Source organism: Schistocerca americana, chromosome 1, assembly GCF_021461395.2.
Source record: "Schistocerca americana isolate TAMUIC-IGC-003095 chromosome 1, iqSchAmer2.1, whole genome shotgun sequence".
Taxonomy (NCBI): Eukaryota; Metazoa; Arthropoda; class Insecta; order Orthoptera; family Acrididae; genus Schistocerca; species Schistocerca americana.
Window position 1 is genome coordinate 1,126,035,013 of NC_060119.1, and position 23,943 is coordinate 1,126,058,955.

General features: G+C 37.7%; 1 protein-coding gene across 1 annotated transcript in view; it reads right to left on the bottom strand.

Annotated features, from left to right (window-relative positions):
- Positions 1–23,943, bottom strand: part of LOC124619021 — a 218,060-nt gene that overhangs the window by 90,472 nt on the left and 103,645 nt on the right. The gene's annotated exons all lie outside the window — the stretch shown is intronic.

Here is a 23,943-nt window from a genome sequence, read left to right on the forward strand (position 1 = left end):
CACAGAATGTATCTCTGCCTACGTAGATCAACACCTTCAACCCATTACATGCAGTCTCCCATCCTTCATCAAAGACACCAACCACTTTCTCGAACGCCTGGAATCCTTACCCAATCTGTTACCCCCGGAAACCATCCTTGTAACCATTGATGCCACTTCCTTATACACAAATATTCTGCACGTCCAGGGCCTCGCTGCGATGGAGAACTTCCTTTCACGCCGATCACCTGCCACCCTACCTAAAACCTCTTTCCTCATTACCTTAGCCAGCTTCATCCTGACTCACAACTTCTTCACTTTCGAAGGCCAAACATACCAACAATTAAAGGGAACAGCCATGGGTACCAGGATGGCTCGCTCGTACGCCAATCTATTTATGGGTTGCTTAGAGGAAGCCTTCTTGGTTACCCAGGTCTGCCAACCCAAAGTTTGGTACAGATTTATTGATGACATCTTCATGATCTGGACTCACAGTGAAGAAGAACTCCAGAATTTCCTCTCCAAGCTCAACTTCTTTGGTTCCATCAGATTCACCTGGTCCTATTCCAAATCCTATGCCACTTTCCTTGATGTTGATCTCCATCTGTCCAATGGCCAGCTTCACACATCTGTCCACATCAAACCCACCAACAAGCAACAGTACCTCCATTATGACAGCTGCCACCCATTCCTTATCAAACGGTCCCTTCCCTACAGCCTAGGTCTTCGTGGCAAACGAATCTGCTCCAGTCCGGAATCCCTGAACCATTACACCAACAACCTGAAAACAGCTTTCGCATCCCGCAACTACCCTCCCGACCTGGTACAGAAGGAAATAACCAGAGCCACTTCCTCATCCCCTCAAACCCAGAACCTCCCACAGAAGAACCCCAAAAGTGCCCCACTTGTGACAGGATACTTTCCGGAACTGGATCAGACTCTGAATGTGGCTCTCCAGCAGGGATACGACTTCCTCAAATCCTGCCCTGAAATGAGATCCATCCTTCATGAAATCCTCCCCATCCCACCAAGAGTGTCTTTCCGCCGTCCACCTAACCTTCGTAACCTCTTGGTTCATCCCTATGAAATCCCCAGACCGCCTTCCCTACCCTCTGGCTCCTACCCTTGTAACCACCCCCAGTGTAAAACCTGTCCCATGCACCCTCCCACCACCACCTACTCTAGTCCTGTAACCCGGAAGGTGTACACGATCAAAGGCAGAGCCACGTGTGAAAGCACCCACGTGATTTACCAACTGACCTGCCTACACTGTGAAGCTTTCTATGTGGGAATGACCATCAACAAACTGTCCATTCGCATGAATGGACACAGGCAGACAGTGTTTGTTGGTAATGAGGATCACCCTGTGGCTAAACATGCCTTGGTGCACGGCCAGCACGTCTTGGCACAGTGTTACACCGTCCGGGTTATCTGGATACTTCCCACTAACACCAACCTGTCAGAACTCTGGAGATGGGAACTTGCCCTTCAGTATATCCTCTCCTCCCGTTACCCGCCTGGCCTCAACCTCCGCTAATTTCAAGTTGCCGCCGCTCATACCTCACCTGTCATTCAACAACATTTTTGCCTCTGTACTTCCGCTTCGAGTGACATCTCTGCCCAAACTCTTTGCCTTTACAAATGTCTGCTTGTGTCTGTATATGTGTGGATGGATATATATATATATATATGTGTGTGTGTGTGTGTGTGTGTGTGTGTGTGTGTTTGTGTGTGTGTGTGTGTGTGTGTGTGTGTGTGTGTGTGTGTACACCCGTCCTTTCTTCCCCCTAAGGTAAGTCTTTCCGCTCCCGGGATTGGAATGACTCCTTACGCTCTCCCTTAAAACCCACATTCTTTCGTCTTCCCCTCTCCTTCCCTCTTTCCTGATGAAGCAACCGTGGGTTGCGAAAGCTTGAATTTTGTGTGTGTGTTTGTGTTTGTTTGTGCGTCTATCAACATACCAACGCCTTCGTTTGGTAAGTTACATCATCTTTGTTTTTAGATATACTGTTATTATAGATATATCACATTAAAAAGTAAAACAATCTGTTTCCATACCATTTTTGTTCATCTCAGACCTTAAACATTTATGTTAAGTCCAAGTTTTACTTCCTCACACCATTCTTGTATTACTATGTCAACCCAAATGTAAGCCAATCCTTAACTGAGAGAGAGTTAGTGGAGAAAAATTCATCACACTACCCATTTACAAAACCTATTCACGATGTGCTCATTCGTAAACACATTTTTTGTGTCACCATGTAAATATATTACACAGAAATGCCAGACTTCTAATGATAGTCTTCAATGATGATTTCACTGTTCACTTGGCTACTGGTATTTGCCTCATCACAGTCACTACTTTCGTCGCTTTACTCCTAAAGTACATTATTCTCACTATTATCCAGGGCACTGGACACACGGCACTTCTTAAACCCTTTGATCACAGGATATGGTGATATTGTGCACAAAGAATGAGGGATTTACTTACACATAATACTGACTGATGGCTTTTTAATCTTCCCAGATGGAATGAGTGGAAGATCCACTACTAAAAGCCAATTGGAATAGTGTTTCTAGAGATGGTTTTTAAATATCTAGTGCACAATGAATCAAGCACCTGTTGTTCTGAAGTCATATCTACAGATGCAATGACTAGATCTGTCTTCAACTCAGCAACTCTAGTCTTTAGCTGAGGGGTAAGATGACCTCTGAAGGCACCCGACACCAGCACAGCTCTCTTATTGAGTAGCACATCTGTTCTGCAACTCCAGACAGCAGCTGGCTAGTTTGTAGGTAATTCTATCACCATCCAGCCTTTTTCTTAGCAACAAATCACTAATCACGTAGGGAAATTTTCCCCCCGGCAAAGTTTTACATTTCAGAATAAAATAAAAAGATATTTTTTCTTCCTCTGAAGTAATTGTTATCATAATGGTATGTCTTTGTTTTTCAGTTCCAGCTGTTCTTAATGAGATACTTAATGTCTCTTTACCATTCACTCTCGTAGAATCGGGTACATTTCAAAGGATGTCCATCTCGCTAGCAATGCCAACATGGTATAGAAGTTAAGTATGTCGTCACCACATTTGGATTAGATGCCTCTGGAAGTTGATTAGATTCTTGGTAAACTCTTCCGGCAGTTTGTGCCAGTGAAGTACTTTTTCTGGAAAGAGAGGCCACTTCTATGTATAAGCCTGAGTCATCACAAATACGCCCATGGAATTGTCTGTGGCATGTTTACGGCTTCCACAATTTCCAAGGCCTTAAACTGGATTATTAGTTGAGAGACAGTAGCCCAGCTCTGCTTTTATCTTGTAGAAGTTCAGGGTATTTCTCAGCTTTTGGCTCTCTGCAGGATTTCCTTAAAACATGGGGAGTTCACAGGTTATACTCTGATTTGATCCAAACTGACGCACTGGATTTGTCCAAACCATACTTTCTGCCAGTTTCTCTGCTAGATCTACTCTTTGGGTACCAGATAATGGCAATTTTGAAATTTTCATCGTAACAGGTCCATATTCCAATGCTTGTTGATGATTCTTCTTCGATGTTACCACTTGCAAGTCAAGACTAAATTTTATGCTTCAGTGAGGGAGAAACGGTGCCTCTCCTGTTGAGTAAAATAATGGAACTAACAGCACAGTAATGGTCATTACCTAAAGGAAATGTCAACAATTAAAGGCAACTGCATTGTTACATTGTACACGATGATTCATTTCCAGACACTTAATGATACTATTGTTCCATTTGAAACTAATGAATGAGCACTACTGTTAAATTTTCTATGACGCAAAAATAAGTTGGTATTTGTAAGGTCAAACCAACTAGCTGCACTCTAATTCCTAATGCCTCAATTTTGAGGCAAAAGTTTGCCTTATATCCAGGCCAATAAGGCAGCTTTTTTCAATACACAAATGAACAAGACTTTTTGGAGTCCATCACCTTGTCAAACACCTGTTTTGATTTCAAAGGATAGAGAAACATCCTTGAAATTTTAGTTTGGAAATTTTGTTAGTCTAGCTCTGATAATGTCTAGCAGTTTATCCTCAACTGTCATTTCTTCAGTATGTTAAACAGCATATCATGTGCTTCTATCAGTGCATAACATATTTCTAATTAGACTGGAATCCATATGATCCTGTTGTGCACAGTGATAGTTGAATATAGACAATGGCAAAAAGAAGAGCAATCGATCATGAAATCAGCAGATCCAGATTTCAGCAATTACGTAGTCTTGAACTAACGTTCAAAGTGTCCATAGTAAACAATATTGGTTGATGTATGACATACAGGAGTCTAACATGAACTGAGCAAAGTTAACATTACATTAGACTCCTGTATGCTCTACATCACCTCATGTTGTTTACTATGAGACACTTTGGACTAATGTCACCTGTTGTTATATGTAATGAAGATGACTACGTAATAGCTGAAACCAAGATCTGCTGTAGTAGAATGATGAATTTTTCTATCATTTTCTTTCCTTTTTCCACAGTCTAGTATCACTAAAGTTTTCATTTTCAGTATTGGTTCTACTTTCAAGAATCATCCATATATTTTTACATTAATTTGAACAATTTTGTCCTGGACTGTTTCAACACATGAATGCATTGGTTTCCTTTGGCAAAAAGTTCTTTCTTGATTTACATTCAAGTCTGTCAATTCTGAGTATTTATATTTTTACATTAATTTGAACAATTTTGTCCTTGACTGTTTCAACATATGCATGCATTGGTTTCCTTTGGCAAAAAGTTCTTTCTTGATTTACATTCAAGTCTGTCAATTCTGAGTTCACCTGCTACTTGGAGTAGAACATAATCACAGGCAAGGAGAAAAATACGAGGAGAATTCTCAAGACACAACCACACATTGTGAAATTAAGTATAGCATAATGATTTTAGTGCTTTCAATGAACCTCTAGGACAAAAGTTTCTTCCTAGATATAAAATCCTAACTGATGGTCCATTTGCCGAAAATTATATTTTTTCTGTTAGTTGCAGGATTAATTCCTCGATTATTCATAGAATTAACTCAAGACAACAAAGAAATTCACAACAATAATTTTTTTTTTAGCTAAGAAAGTGAAATGAGGCACTGGTTCTTGATCTGAGTGTTGTTGGCTGCTAGAACACAACAATAGGAAAACAAACAATTTTATAGCAGTTTCCCACAAGATCATTTCGAGTTGGAACACAAACTTCGATAAGAAAAGATGGGGAAGGAAATCAACTATGTGCTTTTCAAGGGAACCATTATGCCATAATGGCATACACACTATCTGGTTAGGTCTTGCACATTCTTCTCCTTGCCCTTCACTAAGTTTTACTTCAAGAAGTATGGGAACTCAGAGCTGACAGATATGAATGAATGTATGAAAAACAAGAGCTTGGCCCAAATAAAACCAGTGCACACGTCTTAAGATAGTCCAGGGTGAAATTATTAAAATTAACTTAAAAATATAAAATGGGCAGCGATTCTGGGAAATTACAGGATTTTGAGCCATGGTTGTCTCATTTAAAAGTGACTTCACCACTGTGTACTCAAGCGTGCTAGTACACAAAAGCTAATATAAGATGGGAATATCCAAAGGCTTTATGCAGCATTTTTAACATGTTGAACTTTGGGGAGGGGGGGTGGATGGTAATATACTCCTAAATATTATTCTTTACATTTTGTGCCTACTATTGAATGATGTGATTATAAAACATGCTTTCTAAATTTGATTTTAAGCTACTTTTCTCTAAAGAGTTTGGGAACGCAGTTTTTTCGAAATTTTCCCGAATTTCTCCACCTTTAACGTGATTTGGCGGCAACACAACCACCTAACCTTTGTGCACATCGTTGTTTACCAACCCAAGTTCACCACAGGATCAACATAGCTCAGCTTTTACCAACACTTTTTTGCCTTTAGCCCAAACTCTTTGCCTTTACAAATGTCTGCTTGTGTCTGTGTATGTGCGGATGGATATGTGTGTGTATGCGAGTGTATACCTGTCCTTTTTTTCCCCCTAAGGTAAGTCTTTCCGCTCCCAGGATTGGAATGACTCCTTACCCTTTACCCTCTGCCTTAAAACCCACATCCTTTCATCTTTCCCTATCCTTCCCTCTTTCCTGATGAAGCAACAGTTGGTTGCGAAAGCTTGAATTTTGTGTGTATGTTTGTGTTTGTTTGTGTGTCTATCAACCTGCCAGCGCTTTCGTTTGGTAAGTCACATCTTCTTTGTGTGTGTGTGTGTGTGTGTGTGTGTGTGTGTGTGTGTGTGTGTGTGTGTGTGTGTGTGTGTGTGTGTCTCTATATATAATAGAGGGAAACATTCCACGTGGGAAAAATATATCTAAAAACAAAGATGATATGACTTACCAAACGAAAGCACTGGCACGTCGATAGACACACAAACAAACACAAATATACACACAAAATTCTAGCTTTCGCAACCAACGGTTGCTTCGTCAGGAAAGAGGGAAGGAGAAGGAAAGACGAAAGGATGTGGGTTTTAAAGGAGAGGGTAAGGAGTCATTCCAATCCCGGGAGCGGAAAGACTTACCTTAGGGGGAAAAAAGGATGAGTATACACTCGCGCACACACACATATCCATCCACACATATACAGACACAAGCAGACATATTAAAAGGCCCTAAGGTAAGTCTTTCCGCTCCCGGGATTGGCCTTTGATCGTGTACACCTTCCGGGTTACAGGACTGGAGTAGGTGGTGGTGGGAGGGTGCATGGGACAGGTTTTACACCGGGGGCGGTTACAAGGGTAGGAGCCAGAGGGTAGGGAAGGTGGTTTGTGTGTCTATCGACCTGCCAGCGCTTTTGTTTGGTAAGTCTCATCATCTTTGGAAATGCAACCATTCACACAAAGTTGATTGTTGATATATACAGAAAGCAGCTGAGACTTAACGATGATGGCTCTGTGTGTGTGTGTGTGTGTGTGTGTGGGGGGGGGGGGGGGGGGGGGGGGGGGCAGGGGGGGGGGGGTGGTAATCCATACGCAAATTGGAAAAAGACTATCTGCTGAAATGCTAGTTATGTCTATGTGTTATTAAGGGCCAATTGTACAATGGCTATCCACAAAGTAACAGTTGTTTTGGTCTGCTGCAGTGGTGGGCAGGGCTATAGGCACCATATTGGTGTCATAACATTCCTACATCCAGTACGAATCTAGTGGTGGTAGCACATGGTCTATGCTACTTTGCTGTCTGTGATGTGTTAAAATGTGTGCTTTAATAGAAAATCCTGCTACTTGCCAGGTGCACCCTGTGATTAGGTTTTTATTGGGGGGAAGGGGGGACAAAAATAAAAATAAAATAAAATAAATAAATAAAATGTCACAACCTTTGAGATGTGTGAGAAAAAGGAATAATGAGTGAAATCCAAGTGAGACAATAGTCCACTGACTTTAAAAATGTCCGTACCAACATTCACATTAAGGAATGCAGTGGTAGGCATAACCCTATTACTGAAAATCAATGAAAAAATTAATGAAAATCGCCATTTCACAATTATGGACTGAAATAAAACAATCCCTTGTGTTCATTCCTTTTTCGATACCCTAATGAAATACTTTCCAAAGAGTGAAATACCAGGTGCCACGAATAAATGAAAGATGAACTTGTTTATATATGTGGATGCAAGAAAAGTGGCGAAAAGTGGTGCTCAACTGTAAGGACCTGCAACATTGCCGATGGACGAAAGATGAGTACTCTGTTTTTCAATTATATTGGTTTGGAACAAATTCAGCATTAATTTCAGTTGTTCGATGGTTCCAAAGTGCTAAGATAAATCTTTAATAGTTGCAGTACAAGGTTTTATACGTGTGATCATTAGTGGGTAGAGAACATTATTTACTGATTTTGAGCATTGTTGCAAGTCTAATACTCTCATTATGAGTGAGAATAATATTCTTCATGACCCTATGGCCATTAGGTCAGGTAGGCACATTTAGGCTTTGACCCTGAAATTAAATTCTGAAACTCATAATCAAGAAAATTCATCATGCAGTTCGTGCTCCCCCGTACACGGCTTTCAACAATCAGGCCAACCTATAAATTTAATTGAACAGTTATCCCAATTGTTGGATACAAAATTGTTAACCATAGCAAGAAAGTTAATCATAACATAAAGAGTTTTAATCAAAACATAAACAGTAACTTTTAGAAAGTCTATTCAAGTTTAAACTCTTTCAAACTGAATTTAGATACAACCAATACAAAACTGGCCAACACTAACATTCATGTCGACCATACTGAAACAAAAGTCGAATGTTTAGGTCAAGTTACCAACTCAGAAGTAAAGGTAATAAATGGTAGAATTGATGTCGTTGAGGAATGGGTCAGATTCTCAGAAACAAATGTTACTGATGAGTTGATCAAGAGCAGAACAGCTGAAATTAAAACTATGCAAGAATATGTTACTTTTGAAAGTCAATATGTAGACGATAAACTGAAAAACTCCATATTAGTTGCAGAAGAGGTTAAATTCGTAAATGAAAAAGTTGAGTCAGTAACCCAAGACCTTCAAACAGTCAACTTAAGAGTAAATAATTTAGAAAATAATGTCGTTGCCAATTGTTACATAACAACAATCTGTTTGCCAACTCATGTGACAATGTACTGTTAAAAACTTTCCCTGGTGTCAAGTAGCATCCTGTAGATTTATTATATCAATGCAAAGACAGTTTCACATCTGGTGTGCCAGAACTATTAAAAGCAAAAGTAGCTAAGCGTTTTCTGGATGGTGAAGCTTTATCCTGGGCAAATCAGAATGTAAGCTCTGAAATGACTTTTGATCAGTTTGAAACATTGTTTTTGAATAAACTCTGGTCAGAAAGCGGAGAAGCTACGATAAAGTCTGAATTTTTGAACAGCAGCAAGTACAGACATGGGAAATTATGCAAGCATGAGCTTTGTAAAATGCAGCTAAGAAAATTGACGCTCCTAGACAATCCTTTAGACAAGTTAATTCAGAATGACATACTGAAACAACATCTACCAAACTGGGTTCAGTTTGGTCTACTTTAAGGGCCAGAATGACTTGATTGAAGAACTTTTGAAGTATGTGGATAGGTTAGACTATGCATGGCAAAGTCATAACAGATCAAGCAATCAAAATAGGGGAGAGTACCAACACCAGAGTGGTGGGTTCTATCAAAATCAAAATTATCACAACAGTAGCAGACAAACTAACTATGGTAACAGAAACAGAGGTCAAAATAGCGACAATTACAGACAAAACACCAACTCAAATCAGAACAGACCGTATAGACAGGAAAACGAATAAGCACCTCACTGGGGGTTTGTCCGTTTAAGGTGAGGAGAAAAACTCATAACCAGGCTAAGAGCAGGAGAAACAGACAGGTCACACCACCAACATCACACAGATAACAATAGGAACTACCACATTAATAATGTAAACAAGCACTATGAATTTTGGAACTATATGTTAAAAGAAATCAGTAATGATGACACAAAGACACAAAATAGTTATAAGCTTAGTGAAGAGGACCTGACAAATTTATTTGACAACAAGTGTGTATCCAAGGATGGTTATAATGATGATTATAGTATAGCTAGTTTGTTTGTTAATGATGATCAACCAGGTTTGTCTGATGTAGTAGTGAGACAAAATGATAACCTTGTACCCAAAAATATTGATGCTTTAGTAGCTGATTCAGATGATGATGTAGCAATAGAGAGATTTGATGTTGTAGCTGAGGTCCATGCTGACACATGGTGTAGTGTCCCTTAGGTGATTTTTATGGACAGTGCATGTTCAATGCGTATAAAATGCGAATAAATTAAAACAAACAAGACTTAAAAGGCATTTGTGAAGAACTGTACAATTAATATTTACAAAAAACTGTAATGTAAATACTCTGATGAGAAAAAGACCTTATCGCTGATAATTAATCTCGCAGTAAAAAATATGATTGAAATAAAATATTTATATCTTTGTGTAACTATATATAAGATGAACAAAACAAATCGATTTTTTTTCTGCTTTCTTTGTTATATGGAGATTATGTGTAGCACTTAATGCATGCAGATGTTATTGTTTTCCCTTCTAGACGATGGTAAGGTGTGTATGTGAATTATTGCTTAAAATACATGTATAAAAATAGCTCATGTTATTATTTCAAGATAACGCAAGCACCTAATCTTAATGTTTCACTTGAAGAGAGAGATTAACTAGTATTTTTCAGCTGCTACGACGCCCACAAGCCGCAATCGCTGACCGGAAACAATTGGTCGCAATTACGCGGTAGATTTAAATATTAAGTTATTTTGCAATTTTCATTCATAGCAGAGGCTACAAAATCATTTCAAATCCTTATTTAATTTGAGTTTGAGTGTTTCAGTAATTCAAATTTGCAAGAGGTCAGATATTTTCAGCAATACCATTTGGGGCATATATGTGTATTCTGGCCTGGACTTTATTTAGTGAAATTGTAAACTTGTAGGGAGCATGGCGCTCATCTAAAATGAAATCAAGCATTTATTTGGCCTCCTAAAAAGTATTCAGCGTATAACAGTCTTACATACCCAATGAAAATAATTAATGTTAAATTCTCATCGTACGTAGTTTAAAGTAAGGAATCGTTATAAATGCACGACAAATTTTTATTTCGTGTATAAACATTATGAACGTGTGTACCGGAGAAGAACCTTGACAGACCCTGAGAGGATGGAGAAACATATACAAACAGAAAAGTGAAAAGGTAAGGACCACTAGGTATCAAGTTTTGCTGCATAGGCTTGGTATCATCAAAACAGAGGAGAGCAGATGGTAAATGGTGCGTAATGGAGTAGTAAATAGTTTGTATTTGTGAAAACAATTGTTAAGCAAGTGATAGCAATGTGAGTTTAGAAATACGAACCATTCTTTTTTAGAAAGCATAGTATGCTACTGTAGATCAGAACCAGTATTTGTAGTAAGTAGGTATACTGTAAGGCTGTAGCCAGCGCAAGTGTATACTGTTAAAGCGTGTGAAGCAATTTGTGTGAATTTCTTGTTAATATGGGTAAAGTTGGCCGAGATATGAAGCCACAACAGAATCAGGGTACAAATATGCAGTATTATGTTCTGTTATTAAGCAATATTGATCGTGATACGGAGATGGTAGACGTTACTAGTAACCATAGGAATGATAAGGGTGATAAGCTATTTTTGGGTGAATCACCAAGATCTAGTCATTAAATAGAAGTACCAGAACAGGTAGCCGCTACTAGGGCAAGTAGAAGTATCACAATGAATAGATTAACGATGATGCCCGTATCTTCACCAATACCTGACACATTCACGGAATTCCTCAGGAAGTTAGAAGAAAGGAACAGGTTACGGGAAGAAAAAACGAAAGAAAGGCATAGGATCATGGAGGAATGAAATAACCAGCTAGTTAAACAAACAATGGAACAAGCTGAAGAAAGAGACAAAGCATTAATAGAGCACATGAATGAACAGTTCAAAAAAGTACAGTCGGAGATAAATTAAATGAAGAGGACATACACCGAATTGCTGAACATAGTCAGCAACATGGCACAAGATGTGCAAACGTTGCATATGACACATACCATTATAAAAGACGGGGTCGAACAACTTACAAACTGTACGGAAACTGTTGACATAGAGCAAAAGGAAACTACAGACCAACATTTAGCCAAACATGCTAAGAAAGTAGAACAGGAGTTCCAAGATTGGCTAACTGAGAAGGGCACTCAGATCTCGGAACAAACAGAAAATAAAGTAAAGACTGCTATGCAGCAAGTAACCAACGGCGTAGCTGTTTGTAAACAGAACGCAACTGAAGGGCATCAACTCGCAGACAAAAAAATGAATCGAGCTACAAATCTCCAGTGCCACAGTGGCAACAAGAGATCACACATCGTATATCCGAACTAGAACGTGCGCGTTCACAGGCGCAGAAATATGACGACGGAGATACACTAAGCCAAAATACTTATGGCAACACAAACAGCATATATGGGTCATATCAGCCCGTACTGAATTCTGATAGATTAGACATAAATTTACAGAGGAGTATGCCAATGCATAATCAAATGGGGGCAAATTCTTCTACTGTAACTACTACTATTGATGAGAGACTAATAAAACACTGTCACTTTCAAGTTTACAACGCAGAAAAGAAATTGGTGCACGCTGTGATATTTATAAAGGGATTTCAGAATATTTTACCCAGTGTGTGGAACAATCGACAGAAGATTCAGTTTATAATAGCGCATATCCAGGGTGAAGCTGCCCTGTGGGCGAATTAAATTGTTGATAACTGTCAGAGCGTTGCACAATTTGAAAAGGCATTCTTAGACTGATATTGGTCAAAGGCAGTACAAGAACACCTTAGGACGGTAGTCTGTAGCCGTCAGGTGTTTAATTCAAAACAAGGTACCCTGCAGAAAAATTTTGAAAAGAACATTAATAAGGTGAGATACTGGGATGAGCCCATATCTGCACGAGATGTAATACGTATTTTAAATCTTCACTTACCAGGTCACATCCCTGATAAATTAATCAACGTTGCAGAAGACGATCAGGAGAGATATTTATCGGTGTTAAACTAGATAGACCCATCACAAGACGAATGCCGAACGAGTCGAGACCGAGAAAACGGGAACTTTTCGTCGAGGAATCATGAAAACCGGAATTCAAATCCGACTTCAGGAACAACAACAGTAATGGAGAACTACATAATGAACATAATAGGAGAAAAGGAATGGTCAGATGCCGTATAGCAAAAAAATGTAGATGCGAAGAACGATACCATCCAGGATATAACAACAACAACGGGAATCAGAATCAAAAATAACAGTCCGAATAATCACAACTATGCAGTGCAGTCGATGCACAGTTCAATGCAGCAACCACCTACAGTAAGCAGTAGTAATTATCAAGATGACAACCAGAATACAATGCCAAACACAAATGTGATACCACAGCCTTGTACGGGTAGTAATAGCAGTGTGGGGATCATTGAAATGACAGATGAAGGAAGCAATAACATTTCATGACCGTCAAACGAGAATCGACCGCAATAAGGTCCCCAATGTTGGTCGATGGACGGAGCGGGGGCACATCTCAGGACAATTTCTAAAACAATATCCGCATGCTGAGGTACCAAGAAGACAACAGGGATAACAATAGGAACTACCATGTTAATAATGTAAATAAGCACTATGAATTTTTGAACTATATGTTAAAAGAAATGAGTAATGATGACACAAAGACACAAAATAGTTATAAGCTTAGTGAAGAGGACCTGACAAATTCATTTGACAACAAGTGTGCATCCAAGGATTGTTATAATGATGATTATAGTATTGCTAGTTTGTTTGTTAATGATGATCAACCAGTTTTGTCTGATGTAGTAGTAAGCCAAAATGATAACCTTGTACCCAAAAATATTGATGCTTTAGTAGCTGATTCAGATGATGATGTAGCAGTAGGGGAGTTCTTGTGTTGTAGCTGAGGTCCATGCTGATGCATGTGACTCAGATGATGATGATGATGATGATGATGATGATGATGATGCCACCGCCGCCGCCGATGTTAATGATATTTTGTTTAACGAGGAGCTTGATGGGATGATTTTGCATAAGTATTGGAAGATGAAGTTAATAATAGTCAATTAGTAGGTATAGAAGATTTGATGAGTGATGATACGGTACATGGAAATCAGTGGTCTTCTATTGATGTCAGGGAGATTTTGGCTAAGAGTAATGATAAGACTGAACAAACTAAGCAGATAGGTTACAATGTTTTAGAGGTTTTAAATAAGCAAGAAGTCAGTGAAGTGAAATGTAGCAGTGATGATATTATTTGGAATTTGAGAATAATTAAATCATGGAACACACACAAAGAAACAATGAGATAAGTAATAATTCAGGCAGGGAGCAAGGTTTGCCCTCTTACACGGAAAGCAGTAGTTTGTCAGATCCAGAATAAATTAAGTCTAATGGTGATATGTCTTTGTGTAATTTACAAACAGTTTCAGTGAATAAGCAATTGTCATGCATTATTTAGATTTCAAAGAAATAGAAGGTGATTTATTAATGGAAGAAGTGAAAATTGATAAACAAGAGTTATCTGGTAGTCCATATTTTGAAATAACAGTTGAGAATATGAAAGGTATGTGTCTAATGGACATGGGTAGTTCTATTTGTTGCATATCTGATAAAGTAAGAGAAAGGTTGAAAAACAGTGCTTCATACATAGAATTTTCTGTAATAGGTGATAAGATTAAGGGAACTACAGGTATGTGCAGCAAATCACTTTCCAAACAGGCTTTGATTTCATTTTTAATTCGGGATTTATTTTTTGAACAAGGATGTTTTGAGGTGGTAGACCTAAATGAAGATATTCTGTTGGGCATGAATTGAATAATAAAAACAAATGCAATTTTTTATTGGGAAAACTTAAAAATATGTTTCACAGAACCAAAATCTGGTAGTTCTGGTAAGGCCAAATTACATTTAAAGTATACATACAATTGCAGTAATCAAATAAGAGAGATTGAATTTTCTGATGACAAGTGCATTGAAGGTTTAGAGAAGGAACAGGAGGACAATTTTGATAGTAACAGTTTTTCACGGTTAGTCAGTGATAAAGTAAGTACTGCAGATAGCCTATCCAATTATGAGAGAAAAGATTTAGATCAGTTTCTGTGGGAATATTGTGACTTTTTTGTAATCAGCCAGGAAGGGTTAAAAATTATGTCTGCAGATTAAAAATGAAACAGCATGATCCATTTTTTATCAAACCATATGGGGTCTCCATTTGCAAAAGAAAATTAGTGGAGAGAGAATTCCAGAAGATGCAAACATGGGGAATAATGAAAGGAGCAGCAGCCAGTACAATAATCCAATCGGTGTTGTTTCTAAGAAAGATGGAGATGTTAGGCTTGTTTCGGATTCTCGCTATCTGAACAAATTCCTTAGACGGAAAACTGACTATCCTGAATCCCTGGAGGAATTATTGAATAAATTCAGTGACACAAAATATTTTTCCAGTCTAGATTTAACATCAAGGTTTCACCAAATTGTTTAAGAGCCAAATTCAAGACAGTATGCTACATTTTTATACAATGGAAAAAGCTATCAATATTGTATAGTGCCATTTGGACTTAACATTTCAGTTGCTGAATTTGTATGTGTCTTAGGTAGGAAATTATTGTCCAAATTGGTAATCTATGTGGACGATATTTTAGTAACTAGTAACACATGGGAAGAACATATTGAAACTTTAAGGCAAATTGGAAAAAAAGTTTATACAGGGGGGTATGACTTTGAAATAAGAGAAATGTAAATTTGGAGTGACAGAATTAAAATTTTTATGCCACACTATTAGTGAAAAGGGAATTCTGCCTGACAAAGATAAACTCATGGCCATACAGGAATTTCCATTACCCAAAAATAAAAAGCAACTTACGTCATTTTATGGCTTGGCAAACTTTTACCATAAATATGAATGTACGCAGGCACTTAATGCACCATGTCTCAGAGAACTTCTTAAGAAAAATTCAATTTGGGAATGGACGACTAAATGTCAAGAGGCATTCAATGAAATTAAGAAGCAATTTTGCAACAGTAAAATCCTTCATAGGCCTGATTGGGCATTACCATTCTGTCTTATGACTGATGGAAGTGATTATGGGTTTGGGGTACAACTTTTTCAGCAGAAAGAAATCAATGGGGCTATAGAACACTTTTCAATCAGTTTTGCTAGGAGAGGATTGCAGAAACACGAGAGAAATTATACTGTCACAGAAAAAGAACTCTTAGTTATGTCTGGGGATTTAAAAAGCTTAAGAGCTACCTAGCTGGTCATAAAACAATAGTTTTCTCTGACCACAAAGCTTTGAGCTACATACAGGAATGAAAACCTTTTCATGACAGAATTACTAACTGGTCTATTTTCCTTTTCATGACAGAATTACTAACTGGGCTATTTTCCTATAACAATTTAACTATACAATACATTACATAAAAGGAGACCAAAATGTGATAGCAGATGCTCTGTCTAGATTCCCAGTGTGTGTGTGTGTGTGTGTGGGGGGGGGGGGGGGACAAAAAAATGAAAACTTACAGAACAACAATAATTTTCAGATCATGTACATTCAGAGAATAAACGAGAAGCAGGAAATTGCTAATATCTGTAACCAATTAATGTGTAACCAAAATCAAGATGAAGATTGGAAATTAGTAAAGAGTTATATGGATGAAAAGGGGATGAAAAGTGAAATTATATTATCAGGTTTTTAAAGGGATTCTATTTTGAAGAAGTAGTCCCGACTCGGACAGTTGGAAAGTATGATGGCCCAAACAACATGTAGATACATTAATTAAATACATACACCAGAGTTATGAACACTGTGGCATAATGAAATGTATACAAAAACTTAAGGAAACTTGTGACCAATGCCTGAGAGTTAAAGGCTCCAATCAAAAGATCAGTGTGTTATGGAAAGTATGTGCCCAAAAGGTAAGTCTGAACTATTTGTCATTGATTTATTTGGAAAACTACCTTGCTCCAAAGATAGTTATTGTTATATTTTAGTTGCAGTAGCTCTGTTTTCAAAATTTATAAAATTGGTTCCATTGAGGAAAGCAACCAGCAGGGAAATTATTCAGTGTTTTACTAAAGATAATTTCTTGAAAGGTAATGGCAGTCAGTTCACTTCAGTCATATGGAAAGGATTTACTAGCTATGAAAAAATAAAACATATTTTAATATCCATTTATTCACTACTGTGCAATCCAACATAGAGGTACATGTGCAAAATAGGTAGGCTTTGCAGGACATACTGTGCAAAAGATCACAAAACCTGATCTTGGTACCTCAATCAATTTGAAGATGTACTGAATAGTTCACAACACACTATCACAGGTTTCACACCATATGAAATACAGTATGACAAAAACCAGAACATATTTTGAATAAATTAGTTGACTATCCAGCTCATACTGAAATCATTGCAAATGACAGAAACAAAATGACACAAGACAAGGAAACCAAAAACATGATAAGAAACTTAAAGTCATTCAATGTAAGGTAGGGGGATCTGGTATTAACCAAAAGTTATGAAAAATGTATGGCCATCAATAACGAGGTAAAGAAATTTTTTGGTATTTACATTGGACCACTTGAAATCCCAGAGATACTTCATCCTAATGCTTACCGTTTGATATATCCTAGGTCAAAGAAGTTGTTTGGATTAAGAAATACATGATGTACATAAAGTTTTGGAACACTTTCAATTATTTATTGCACAAGATCTAAACATTTTACAGATGTCATACGTAGTTCACTTTGAAGAGAAACTCTGAAAATATTTTTTTTTGCGAACCATGAGTGACCCGGCAGACATCAATATGGTAATCGAATTTTTGCCATACCTTTCTCAGCATGGCATCATCGACTGTAGCAGTCGGTTCCAGTATATTCTCCTGGAGCTCTGCTACGTCACGTAGTAGAGGCAGTACATACACCAGAACTTTAATGTGTCCCCACAGAAAAAAGTCACACGGAGTGAGATCTGGTGATCAGGGTGGCCGTTTCATGAAACAGCTGTCCCCTTCCGTAGCACAGCCAATCCATCAATGCGGCAGCTCCGTGTTCAGGTACCAACAAACTTCTCGATGAAAATGGGGTGGTGCCCTATCCTCCTGAAAGATGAATGGAGAGTCTGACTGCATTTGAGGCATTAGCCATTGCTGCAACATGTATAGGAATATCCAGTGACAGTGCTTTCAGCAAATAAGAATGGCCCGTACAGCTTTCGACGTGGCAAGGCACAAAAAACATCAACCTTTGCAGAATCACGCTCAAATTCAATGCATTCATGTGGATGCTTTGTACCCCATATTAGACAATTATGCCTGTTCACAGCAGTAGCACACATTTTTGTCGAACTCCAACACAGAGAGAGCTCGCTCCACAGCTGAATTCGCCATGTTTGCAACTAGCACTGACTATCGGCAAATTACCCAACTACGCTGTGGCGGTACACTTGAAAAATAACTTTCAGGGTTTCTCTTCAATATGACATATGTATGATATCTGTACAATGTTTGGTTCTTGTGCAATAAATAATTGAAAGTGTTCCTGGACTTTATGCACACCCTGTACTACTCAGCTGAAACCATATTTTCAATAACTGCAAACCCTCAGGGGGGGTACACAAACATACACTTCATGTACCATGTGTGTGGCATACGCAAGGTGCCCCAGCTAATGTGACATTTGCTCAACAGAAACACACCAGTGTTGCATTCTACATACACAGCTTAATTACACATCTATCAATAATTGAAAATAACTATCAATTTTTTTTTTAACATGAGTATCACATTCTGAATTCTATGTTACATTATATGAATGAGAGCAGATATTTTTTCTCGTTATTTTAAGACATACCTAAGTAATTATGTGAGCACACAAGCTTATTTTAAAATTTTGCTAGATTATTGAATACTACACTTAATTTTCTGTTCTAAACTTTTGTAGTTTAATTTTCAAACAAGTAGAGGATAACACTGATTGTGAGGTGATGGATTTTACAGAATATGCTTTTTGAATGCACCTTACTATACCGCGATGATGAGAATTTGAGGAAATTAATAGTGAGAAAAATACAATCTATCTGTGTCAAACAAGAGCAAAGTGGATATGAAGATTGAAAATTTTGAAGGATAAGCAAAATACAGTTGCCACATTAACAATATTTCACATGAAAGCTGAAGATTTCTGTCAAGAGATGCTGTGCTCTAGAATCAAGATGAAACAATTGTGATCCTGCTATGTTTAATTTCATGACCAAACACTTAATGATTTTGATATACTCAGAGTAAGAATTTTTAAAGGTACATTTGTGTCACACACAATTTAAGATAAAACAGAAAAGTTAGAGAGACAACACATACAGAATGCATTTATGAGGGAGCTATGTACATATCTGTTTCTAGACTTGGGAGCTATGTACGTATTTCTTTCTAGACTTATACACGAAGGTTAGCAGTTGCTTTGTGGACTGAAATAGTGAGGTGAAATTGATTTGGAAGAAACTGAATGAAACGCTTAAAAATATTAGCATTTTAGAATGGTTTTATTTGTATACTGTTGTTTAAGCATATATGACTTTTACACAAATTTTTCCATTAGATACATAAGATTATGACACTTGATGATGAGAGGTTGTTTAAATGTAGCCACATGCAAAGAGAAAACAGTAATACAGAGTTCACGAAGATTTATTTATGGAAGAGAAAGGAAATAAGTTATGAAATATTAGAATATACTGACATAATTTTGTTTCACCAACATGAAACTGCCAGCATTTGCTTCAAAGTTTTTCTACAAGAATAATCATGAAAAATTTACCTAAAGATGGACTTAAATTTGCCTATGTGGTGTCAGTTTTTATACAGCTGTCCAGTTTGTCAATGCGCTAACTCTGTCAGATGTTGTCAGGTTTTATCTTAGTGTTGTCAAAGAGGAAGGGTCTTGATTGTTGTGTGTTACATTAAAAGAGGGTCTGGCACATGACTTACAGTGAAAGTTGTTGTACTGATAAAATGTGTATTGAGAATTAACTGAGACTGTACAAGGTGAAATACTACTGACACTTACTTGAATTTGTAAACAAATATTTTGTCACCATTTTGTCCAAGACAAATATTACACTATATCCCAATGAATATGACTGAGACTCAGGAGATGAGCAATATATGATAAAGAAAATATTCTTACGAATATTGTACAATAATTTCTTGAAACATTAATCCAATTCTGTAGGTTCTCATATTTTTACAACATATGATCTTTTCTTATGTATATATCTTTTATTATGTACTTCTTCTTCTTCTTCTTCTCCCTTCGTGGACTGCATTTTCCTCTTCTTCCCCCAGGACCTCTTCATTCTCTCTCTTCTTCTCTCCCGCTCCTCTTCCGAGATCTTCAGTTTCCATTTCTCCTGTCGGCTCCACTGGTGACACTCTAAACTTTTCCCGTATTCTTCTCTGTAGTTGACCTACGGCATATTGGTCGGTGTATATTTGTTCCTCCAATTTTCCTTTCCTTCGACCTTGATCCCCAATTCCAACCAGTCCTTCCGAAGTTCAACAACCCACTTGGTTCCTGTCTTTCCCCTTGTCCTCCCTGTTGTTTCCCACACTCTCTTCGTCATTCTGTCCATACTCATCCTAACTACATATCCAGCAAACCTTGCACTTTTGAGTCTGATTTCCCCGGATATTGTTCTCATGTTCCGGTACAATTCTTCCCTCGGTCTTCGCATCCACCTCTTTTGGGACCTAGTATTTTTCTCAGTATTTTTCTCTCTTCTTTCTCTAGTTGTTCTGCCCCATTTCTTCCCAGTGTCATCGTCTCAGCAGCATACAATACTGCATTCCTCACCGTTGCCTTGTAGTGGCGTAACTTTGCCTCTGTGGATATATTCTTTTTACTATATATGTCTCTCGTCATGCAGAAGGCTGACCTCATCTTCTTTATCCTCTCTGTTATTCCCTCCTTGCTCCTGTTCCTTCCTGTTATAAATTCTCCCAGATATTTAAATTTGTCCACCATTTGCACAGTGCCTTCCGGTGTTTACCAGTCTGCAGTGGTATTTAATGTCTTTGTCTTGTTATAGGCGATCCTCAGTCCCACCTTTCTGGCTACCTTACTTCTTATGTACTTGAATTTATGTATCAATATTTTGTGAGCTGATGCAGATTGGAACTTTCAGGTGACTTGTAAAGCGATGCCTGGAACGTGATTGAAGGACTCTTTTTTTGGAACAAAGAGACAATGAAATGCAAGAACCATAAAATGGGTGACGTGAAAGAACACCTGGAAACCAATTCTATGAAGGCTGTAGACAAGAATTAAAAATATGTCACTGTATTCACTGTCTTTAAAGAATTATATTAGTTGTAAGGTTTATTCTTTTTGTAGCACTTATGATTACTCTCCATTTGAGAGCATATCTTTTTCTTTCTAAAGAAGAGCTTTGGCTCTTGCAGATACCCACACCTCTTCTGGGGTTATTGTTTTCATTTCTTTTTCAATGCCCTAATGAAATACTCTCCGAAGAGGTAATTCATTCAAAGTTTTGTAATTCCAATGGTATCTATAAGTGATTTCATGTAGTACATTAAATTTCATAAAATTTATTATTTCATTTGTTTACTTGTATGTCATGTTCATCCAATATATGCTAGCATTATTTTGCATTCACTAATTAAGCCATAATTAACAAAACTAGGTTGGCATTGTTGTTTTTTACTATTTTGTACAATGTAATGTATATCTTATGTAAAAATCTTTTATATTGTAAATGTTAGTTTGGGCATAAAATGCGAAAAGTTTTGTGTATAGTTATTCATGATAACTTTGAACTTTTAATTGTTAATTTTATAAATTTGCACTATAGTTGTGTTAACTCCTTTGTTAAGAACATATAAACAGGGGAGCAGAAGGCTTAGAAAAGGCAGTTGAAGACAGTTAACAGACGTGACCACTGTGTCGCACATCAACGTAATAATCTAATTGTTGTACTACGGTTTTGTGACTAAGTAGCCTGTTACGTGGACTGGGCTCCCACCAAGAAGAAGTAGTACTGCTTGTCATTAATAAACCACTATAAAACGACTTGGTACCTGGATTATTTCATGGAATTCACATAACTAGATCCAGTTAGTAGAGGAAATGGGTTGGGACGATGACTTCAGCAGCAGCAGCAGGAAACAGATTACTCTGAGTTACACCGAGCCAAGACATGTATAAGCAATGAACTAAGCTTTATATGTCTGTAATGTTTGGAAATGGTTCTAGCAGTAAACATATGTATTTGTCTCAAAGTTATCTTTGAGTGGCGGAGGCCACAGTGATCCACATTCTTGATGTCACTGGAACACAAAAACAACAACAAACTTTTCCAATTCTCTGTTTAATCAAATAATCTTTCAATGTTGTATATTTGCCACAATTCCAGTCTCTCCCCACCATGCCTAACCAAAATTTCATTACAGGACCTTTCGCAAAATTTTCCCCAAATTTTTCAGAGCCTGGAGCATTAGATTGTGGTGGAGAAGCTTGGTTACCACAAATTTTGTGCTCGGTGGGTTCCCTACATCCAAAGAGAAGACCACAAAAAACAGAGAGCAGCTGCAGCACTGACCTTCCTCTAAGATTACAAGAAAAGAAATTTATCAAGCATATCATAACTGAGGATGAGACATGGGTGAAGCATGTCAATTGTGAAACAAAAATGCAGTCAATGGAGTGAGTACAGAGAAATTCTCCCACAAAACCAAGGAAGTGTTTGTAAACACTGTCAGCATGAAAGATCATGCTACTGTGTTTAGAGACTCTAAGGGAATGATTCTCATTGACTTCTGTGAACATGGCATAACAAATTAACTCAGAGACATATCGTCAAACACTGACAAAGTTAAGGCAGGCAATACAAAACAAGCGTCTGGGAAAAATTAGCACAAAATATTTGTTTTTTCATGGCAACGCATGTCCACACACTTCCAGTAGCAACTAAGAGCTCCTGTGTCATTCTGGATGGGTGGCACCCAGATTTGGCGCCAAGTGACTACCATCCCTTCCTAGCAAAAAAGACATGGTTCACTACACAATGGTTTGATACTGATGCCAAACTGCATGCTGGTATAAACCAGGCTGCAATTGCAGAGGCATCTTTCTACAGAGATGGTATTGAAAAACTTGTGCCAAAGTATGACACGTGCCTCAATTTGAATGGCAATTAAATAGAAAAATAGTTTAAGAATGTATCTTTAAAGTGTATATAATAAAATTTGGTTTTCCCATATTGTTATTTTTTATTTCAAAACATCTGTTGCCTTCTGGATGGCCTTTGTATAAAGTAATTGATCTTGGTTCAGTACAAGTACTGAACACAAGTAAAGCTGAACTTTTAAATCTGCATTGTATAAAATTTTAATTTCAAACTGTTTAGCATGAACTAGGATCAACTTTGACTAGCAAAGTTTTGCAGATGAAGTCAAGTTAAATTGCAACCTTCAGTTAAGAATCCAGTGAAACTACATAAGCATGGATTTAGTTTTGGACAAATACAAGTTTAAGTGAGAAATAAATACTAAAGGAGCTTTTGTAAACACTTACACATTGTTGAATTATAAATTTCTTTTTTTCCCCGCTACACGAAACATTAAGTTAAGGAGAATGTTGGTGATGTAATGAGTGCAGATAATAACTGCTTACATAAAAATCCTTGGAGATAACTTGTAATTCATTTGAAAAATTTGAAAGGCAATTCATTGTAACAGGGTAAGAAAGTGAAATTAGTATTATTTGCAATGAACAGTAAGTAAAAGGAGTTCTACAGTTGCCAATAATGTTAAACATCTGGCACAAAAACTCTCTACAGACCCAAACAGCGATAACTATACAACTGGTATAAAGTTCTAGATAAGTCAGTAATCATAAGAGGACGATAATTTGACTACCAAATGCTCAAATGTGCTTAAACTGGTCAGTCAGGAAAGTTATCTCTATCGGCCAGTTATTTAACAACATTATGTGTTGGTATTTAAGTGGTTATATGCCAGACCGCTGATCAAAAGATTTGGGACTCAATCCAAATTCAGCCTTTGGGGCTCGATCCAAATCCAGTCTCATGTTTACTGGCTCTGAGCACTATGGGACTTAACATCGGAGGTCATCAGTCCCCTAGAACCGCTCGGCCACACCGGCCGGCAGTCTCATGTTTACTCTAGAAGTTTGTATTTTTCTATTTGAGAGTCCCGGTATTGACTATGAAACCTGGGAGACATTTCACAAAGAGCAAATGTGATTCAAGCACGATACATTTTAACTGAGTATGAACTATAATACTCCACATAGAGCACCCCTTAATTAGTACTACTATTGCACACCACATCTTACTAACCACACTC